We start from the raw sequence: 7664 nt of genomic DNA, 5'->3' as shown, positions 1-7664 counted from the left end.
AAAGGGCTATACCCTAGGAGTAAGGGTGAACTGGGGTAGACTGAAATTCAGCACAAATCATCTCAATTCTTGAAAATAGACTAAAGTTATCTAAGATTGCTACTTTGCATAGCCAAGATAACATTTTCCAATGTCTTATTTCTATAACTTTTTATAACGATGTTAACACTCAATTAAAATATAATCAGGCATACAAAGATAAAAACAACTTGAAGGAAAACCAAAAGAAACAACATATACTTCAAACAAACAGTTACATGGAGGCCCAGATAATGGCATGATCAGATACAGACTTTCAAATAAATAAGCTTAATATATTCAAGAAGAAGAAAAACAAAATTAAGAATTTGTACAGAAACTGGCTATTCTAAAACAGAACTTCTGTAACTAAGAAAGTAGCACAAAGTAAGAACTAAGTAGTTAGGTTTAATAGCAGATTAGACTCAGAGAAAGAAAGAACTAACAAACTGGAAAAAAATTAAATGAAAATATTCAGGATGAAGTGACACAGTCAAAAGAACGGACAATACAAGAGTGGGTAAGAGACAAGGGGGACACAGAAAGAAGGTCTAACATATACGGAATTGGAGTCTCTGAAGAAGCAAGATAATGAGTCAGAGGCAATAGTTGAACAGATATTTGCTGAGACTTTTCCATAACAGACGAAAGACATCAAACCACCACTGGTTTAAGGAGACCTACCAACTCCAATTAGGGTAAATGAAAAGAAATTGCAAATTGGACACGTCACAGTAACACTGCTAAAAAGGAAAAACAAAGAGCTGTATGGAGAAAAAACATTATCAAAGAAGCAACAATAGAACAATATATGACTTCTCAACAGAAACTATGGAAATTGAAGACAATAGAATAAAATCCTCAAGTGCTGAATGAAAGTATCTGCCACTTAGAATTCCAATGAAAATATACTTCAAAATTGAAGGTGAAATGAAGCCATTTTCAGACAAACAAGAACTGAGAGAATTCATTATCAGCAGATCCACCATTAAGAAAATACTAAAGGGAATTTTTTGCAGGAAAGTGACCCCAGATGGAAGTTCAGAAATGCAGAGAGAAATGAGCAAGAAATAGGGTAAACATGTGGAAAATCTAAGTGAACATTGATGCTATAAAACAACAATCTCATGGGATTTAAAGTATTTAAATAATACAAATACACAACAAAGATAGCATGCAAATCAGGAGAAATTAAATGAACATACATTCTAAGATTATTGCATTGTTTGGGAGGCAAGTAAAAGTACTAGGAAATATTAGACATTGGTAAGTAAAAGACACATTTTGTAATTTTTAAGTAATCACTAAAAAATAGTATGAGGGAGAGGGCAGGCAGCAGAAGCAAGAAGAGTGACAATTCTGCAGCCTGTGGAAAGAAAACCACATTCACAGAAAGATAGACAAAATGAAAAGGCAGAGGACTTTGTACCAGATGAAGGAACAAGATAAAACCCCAGAAAAACAACTAAATGAAGTGGAGATAGGCAACCTTCCAGAAAAAGAATTCAGAATAATGAGAGTGAAGATAATCCAGGACCTCGGAAACAGAATGGAGGCAAAGATCTAGAAGATGCAAGAAATGTTTAACAAACACCTAGGAGAATTAAAGAAAAAACACACAGAGATGAACAATACAATAACTGAAATGAAAAATACACTAGAAGGAATCAATAGCAGAGTAACTGAGGCAGAAGAACAGATAAGTGACCTGGAAGACAGAATGGTGGAATTCACTGGTGCAGAACAGAATAAAGAAAAAAGAATGAAAAGAAATGAAGACAGCCTAAGAGACCTCTGGGACAACCTTAAACACACCAACATTTGCATTATAGGGGTCCCAAAAGGAGAAGAGAGAGAGAAAGGACCAGAGAAAATGTTTGAAGAGATTATAGGCGAAATCTTTCCTAACATGGGAAAGGAAATAGCCACCCAAGTCCAGGAAACACAGAGTCTCCCAGGCAGGATAACCCCAAGGAGAAACATGGAAGACACATAGATATCAAATTGACAAATATTAAAGACAAAAATTATTGAAAGCTACAAGGGAAAAACAACAAATAACATACAAGGGAACTCCCAAAAGGTTAACAGCTGACTTCTCAGCAGAAACTCTACAAGCCAGAAAGGAGTGGCACGATATTTTTAAAGTGATGAAAGGGAAGAACCTACAACCAAGATTACTCTACCCGGCAAGGATCTCATTCAGATTCAACGGAGAAATCAAAAGCTTTACAGACAAGCAAAAGCTAAGAGAATTCAGCACCACCAAACCAGCTCTACAACAAATGCTAAAGGAACTTCTCTAAGTGGGAAACACAAGAGAAGAAAAGGACCTACAAAAACAAACCCAAAACAATTAAGAAAATGGTCATAGGTACATACATATCGACAATTACCTTTAACGTGAATGGATTAAATGCTCCAACCAAAAGACACAGGCTCGCTGAATGGATACAAAGACAAGACCCATACATATGCTGTCTACAAGAGACCCACTTCAGACCTAGGGACATATACAGACTGAAAGTAGGGGATGGAAGAAGATATTCCATACAAATGGAAATCAAAACAAAGCTGGAGTAGCAATACTCATAGCAGATAAAATAGACTTTAAAATAAAGAATGTTACATGAGATGAGGAAGGACACTACATAGTGATCAAGGGAACAATCCAAGAAGAAGATATAACAATTATAAATATATATGCACCCAACATAAGAGCATCTCAATACATAAGGCAACTGCTAACAGCTTTAAAAGAGGAAATCGACAGTAACACAATAATAGTGGGGGACTTTAATGCCTCACTTACACCAATGGACAGATCATCCAGACAGAAAATTAATAAGGAAGCACAAGCGTTAAATGACACAATAGTCCAGATAGATTTAATTAATATTTATACAACATTCCATCCGAAACCAGCAGATTACACTTTCTTCTCAAGTGGGCACGAAACATTCTACAGGATAGATCACATCTTGGGTCACAAATCCGCCTCAGTAAATTTAAGGAAATTGAAATCATATCAAGCATCTTTTCTGACCACAATGCTATGAGATTAGAAATCAATTACAGGGAAGAAAACGTAAAAAACACAAACAAACACATGGAGGCTAAACAATACATTACTAAATAACCAAGAGCTCACTGAAGAAATCAAAGTGGAAATCAAAAAATACTTAGGGACAAATGACAATGAAAACATGATGATCCAAAACCTATGGGATACATCAAAAGCAGTTCTAAGAGGGAAGTTTATAGCCCTACAATCCTACCTCAAGAAACAAGAAAAATCTCAAATAAGCAATCTAACCTTACATCTAAAGGAACTACAGAAAGAAGAACAAACAAACCTCAAAGTTAGTAGAAGGAAGGAGATCATAAAGATCAGAGCAGAAATAAATGAAAAAGAAATGAAGGAAACAAAGGCAAAGATCAATAAAACGAAAAGCTGGTTCTCTGAGAAGATAAACAAAAGTGAGAAACCTTTAGCCAGACTCATCCAGAAAACGAGGGAGAGGACTCAAATCAATAAAATTAGAAATGAAAAAGGACAAGTTACAATGGACACCCCAGAGATACAGAGCATCATGAGAGACTACTACACGCAACTCTATGCCAATAAAATGGACAACCTGGAGGAAATGGACAAATTCTTAGAAAGGGATAACCTTCCAAGACTGAACCAGGAAGAAATAGAAAATATGAACAGACCAATCACAAGTAATGAAATTGAAACTGTGATGAAAAGTCTTCCAACAAACAAAAGTCCAGGACCAGATGGCTTCACAGCTGAATTCTATCAAACATTTAGAGAAGAGCTAGCACCCATTCTTCTCAAACTCATCCAAAAAATTGCAGAAGGAACACTCCCAAACTCATTCTATGAGGCCACCATCACCCTGATACCAAAACCAGACAAAGATACTACAAAAAAAGAAAATTACAAACCAGTATCACTGATGAATATTGATGCAAAAATCCTCAACAAAATAGTAGCAAACAGAATGCAAACAACACATTAAAAGCATCATACGCCATGATCAAGTGGGATTTATCCCAGGAATGCAAGGATTCTTCAATATATGCAAATCAATCAATGTGATACACCATATTAACAAATTGAAGAAGAAAAACCATTTGATCATCTCAATAGATGCAGAAAAAGCTTTTGACAAAATTCAACACCCATTTATGATAAAAACTCTGCAGAAATTGGGCACAGAGGGAACCTACCTCAACATAATAAAGGCCATGTATGACAAACCCACAGCAAACATCATTCTCACTGGTGAAAAACTGAAAGCATTTCCTCTAAGATCAGGAACAAGATGAGGATGTACACCTTCGCCACTGTTATTCAACATAGTTTTGGAAGTCCTAGCCACAGTAGTCAGAGAAGAAAAAGAAATAAAAGGAATACAAATTGGAAAAGAAGAAGTAAAACTGGCACTGTTTGCAGATGATGACATGATACTATACATAGAGAATCCTAAAGAGGCCACCTGAAAACTACTAGAGCTAATCAATGAATTTGGTAAAGTTGCAGGATACAAAATTAATGCACAGGAATCTCTTGCATTCCTATACACTAACAACGAAAGATCAGAAAGAGAAATTAAGGAAACAATCCCATTCACCATTACAACAAAAATAATAAAACACCTAGGAAACATACCTAAGGAGGTAAAGACCTGTACTCAGAAAACTGTAAGACACTAATGAAAGAAATCAAAGAAAACACAAACAGATGGAGAGATATACCATGTTCTTGGATTGGAAGAATCAATATTGTGCAAATGACTATACTACCCAAAGCAATCTACAGATTCAATGCAATTCCTATCAAATTACCAGTGGCAGTTTTTATAGAACTAGAACAAAAAATCTTAAAATTTGTATGGAGACACAAAAGACCCCGAATAGCCAAAGCAGGCTTGAGGGAAAAAAACGGAGCTGGAGGAATCAGACTCCCTGACTTCAGACTATACTACAAAGCTACAGTAATCAAGACAATATGGTACTGGCACAAAAACAGAAATATAGATCAATGGAACAGGATAGAAAGCCCAGAGAGAAACCCAGACACCTATGGTCAACTAATCAATGACAAAGGAGGCAAGGATATACAATGCAGAAAAGACAGTCTCTTCAATAAGTGGTGCTGAGAAAACTGGACAGCTACATGTAAAAGAATGAAATTAGTACACTCCCTAACACCATACACAAAAATAAACTCAAAATGGATTAGAGAATTAAATGTAAGACTGGACTCTATAAAACTCTTAGAGGAAAACATAGGAAGAACACTCTTTGACACAAATCACAGCAAGATTGTTTTTTGACCCATCTCCTAGAGTAATGGAAATAAAAACAAAAATAAACAAATGGGACCTAATGAAACCTAAAAGCTTTCGCAAGCAAAGGAAACTACAAACAAGACGAAAAGACAACCCTCAGAATGGGAGAAAATATTTGCAAATGAATCAACGGACAAAGGATTAATCTCCAAACTATATAAACACCTCATTCAGCTTAATATTAAAAAAACAAACAACCCAATCAAAAAATGGGCTGAAGACCTAAATAGACATTTCTCTGAAGAAGACATACAGATGGCCAAGAAACACATGGAAAGCTGCTCAACATCACTAATTATTAGAGAAATGCAAATCAAAACTACAATGAGGTATCTCCTCACACCAGTTAGAATGGGCATCATCAGAAAATTTGATAAATGCTGGAAGTCTAAAGGGGGAAACAAACAATAAATGCTGGAGAGGGTGTGAAGAAAAGGGGATCCTCTTGCACTGTTGGTGGGAATGTAAATTGATACAGCCACTATGGAGAACAGTATGGAGGTTCCTTAAAAAACTAAAAATAGGATTACTGTATGACTCAGCAATCCCACTACTCGTCGTATGCCCAGAGAAAATCATAATTCAAAAAGACACTTGCACCCCACAGTTCATTGCTGTACTATTTACAATAGCCAGGTCATGGAAGCAACCTAAATGCCCATCGACAGACGAATGGATAAAGAAGATGTGGTCTATACATACAATGGAATATTACTCAGCCATAAAAAGGATTGAAATTGGGTCATTTGTAGAGACGTGGATGGATCTAGAGACTGTCATAAAGAGTGAAGTAAGCCAGAAAGAGAAAAACAAATATCGTATATTAACGCATATATGTGGAACCTAGAAAAATGGTACAGATGAACCAGTTTGCAGGGCAGAAATAGAGACACAGATGTAGAGAACAAACATATGGACACGAAGTGGGGAAAGTGGCGGGGCGGGGGTAATGATGGTGGGATGAATTGGGGGATTGGGATTGACATATATACACTAATATATATAAAATAGATAACTAATAAGAACCTGCTATATAAAAAATAAATAATATAAAATTCAAAACAAAATAGTATGAGGGTGTTAACTTCTAGCTAATGGAGGGGATAAAACATATAAAAAATTTAAATGAAGACAAGAAAGGAATATAGATCAATTGATACAAATGAAAGCACATAGTAAAACGATAGATTTAAACCCAAATAAATCAGTAGTTATATTAAGCAAACTAAATGCTCCAATGAAAAAATTTATGAGAAAGAATTTTTAAGAAAAAACAAAACCCATCTATTTTATGTTGTGTATAAGAGATCTGAATGATTAAAAAAAAGTTTGAAATCAAAAGATATGGAATATATAGCTTTAACATTACTGGTTAATTAGAAACTGCTTATCAAAGTGCTTATATACATTTTATTCCCTAATATAGTAGTTTTTGTCATCTATGGCCTGCTCAACACTTGTACTATCAGATTTTTAAAAACCATCCAGTCTGATGAATGCATAGTAATGTTTTATTGTGGGTTAAATTTGGATTTCTCTGATTACTAATGTTGTTGAGTGCAAGATCATATGCTTTTTTCAGGCCCTTGGATTTCCTCTTTTGCCTGTTTAGATTTTCTGCCATTTGAGTTATTTGCCTTTTTTTGTTGGTATATATTAATGAGTTTATTAAACGTGCTAGTCTTTTGTAACTTCATGGCTTGAATTTACATTTTTAAGTGTGTTTTTTCATCAAATCTTCCATAGGAGAATCACATACTGATGACTAATTCAGAGCACAAACCATGGCCATAGGACAGTACCCAACATCCTTTGCTTGTCTCTAAATTGGTGTTTTAACTGAAACTTCATTAGACCATCCACTATTCTGTCAGCTCAGTTACTTCTGGAAGATAAGGGTACATGATAAGAGTGGTATATTTCATGGACTTGAGCATGTTACCATATTTCTTTTGCTGTAAAATGAGTTTCTCAGAAGCAGTGTTGTGTAGGATACTGGGAAAGTAAGACATTCTGTGAGTCCATGGACAGTGGTTCTGGCAGAGACATTGTGGAGAAGGAAGGCTAATCATACAAGTACACACACATGTATATTTTACATATATGTATATAAATATATATTTACATAAATATAGATTATAGTATATATATTTGTGTGGAATATATATATTCTATTCCAGTAAGAACAAATAATTTTACCTTCATAATGAAAAATATCCAATATAATTAATCTCAGTTTGTCTCCAGATGACTGGCTGGTCTCTCTAGGAAATGGTGGACTTT

This window comes from Balaenoptera borealis, assembly GCF_965194805.1.
Source record: "Balaenoptera borealis genome assembly, chromosome: 1".
In the NCBI taxonomy this organism is placed as follows: domain Eukaryota; kingdom Metazoa; phylum Chordata; class Mammalia; order Artiodactyla; family Balaenopteridae; genus Balaenoptera; species Balaenoptera borealis.
The sequence above is the reverse complement of the archived record's forward strand: the minus strand, read 5'-3'. Positions refer to the sequence as shown.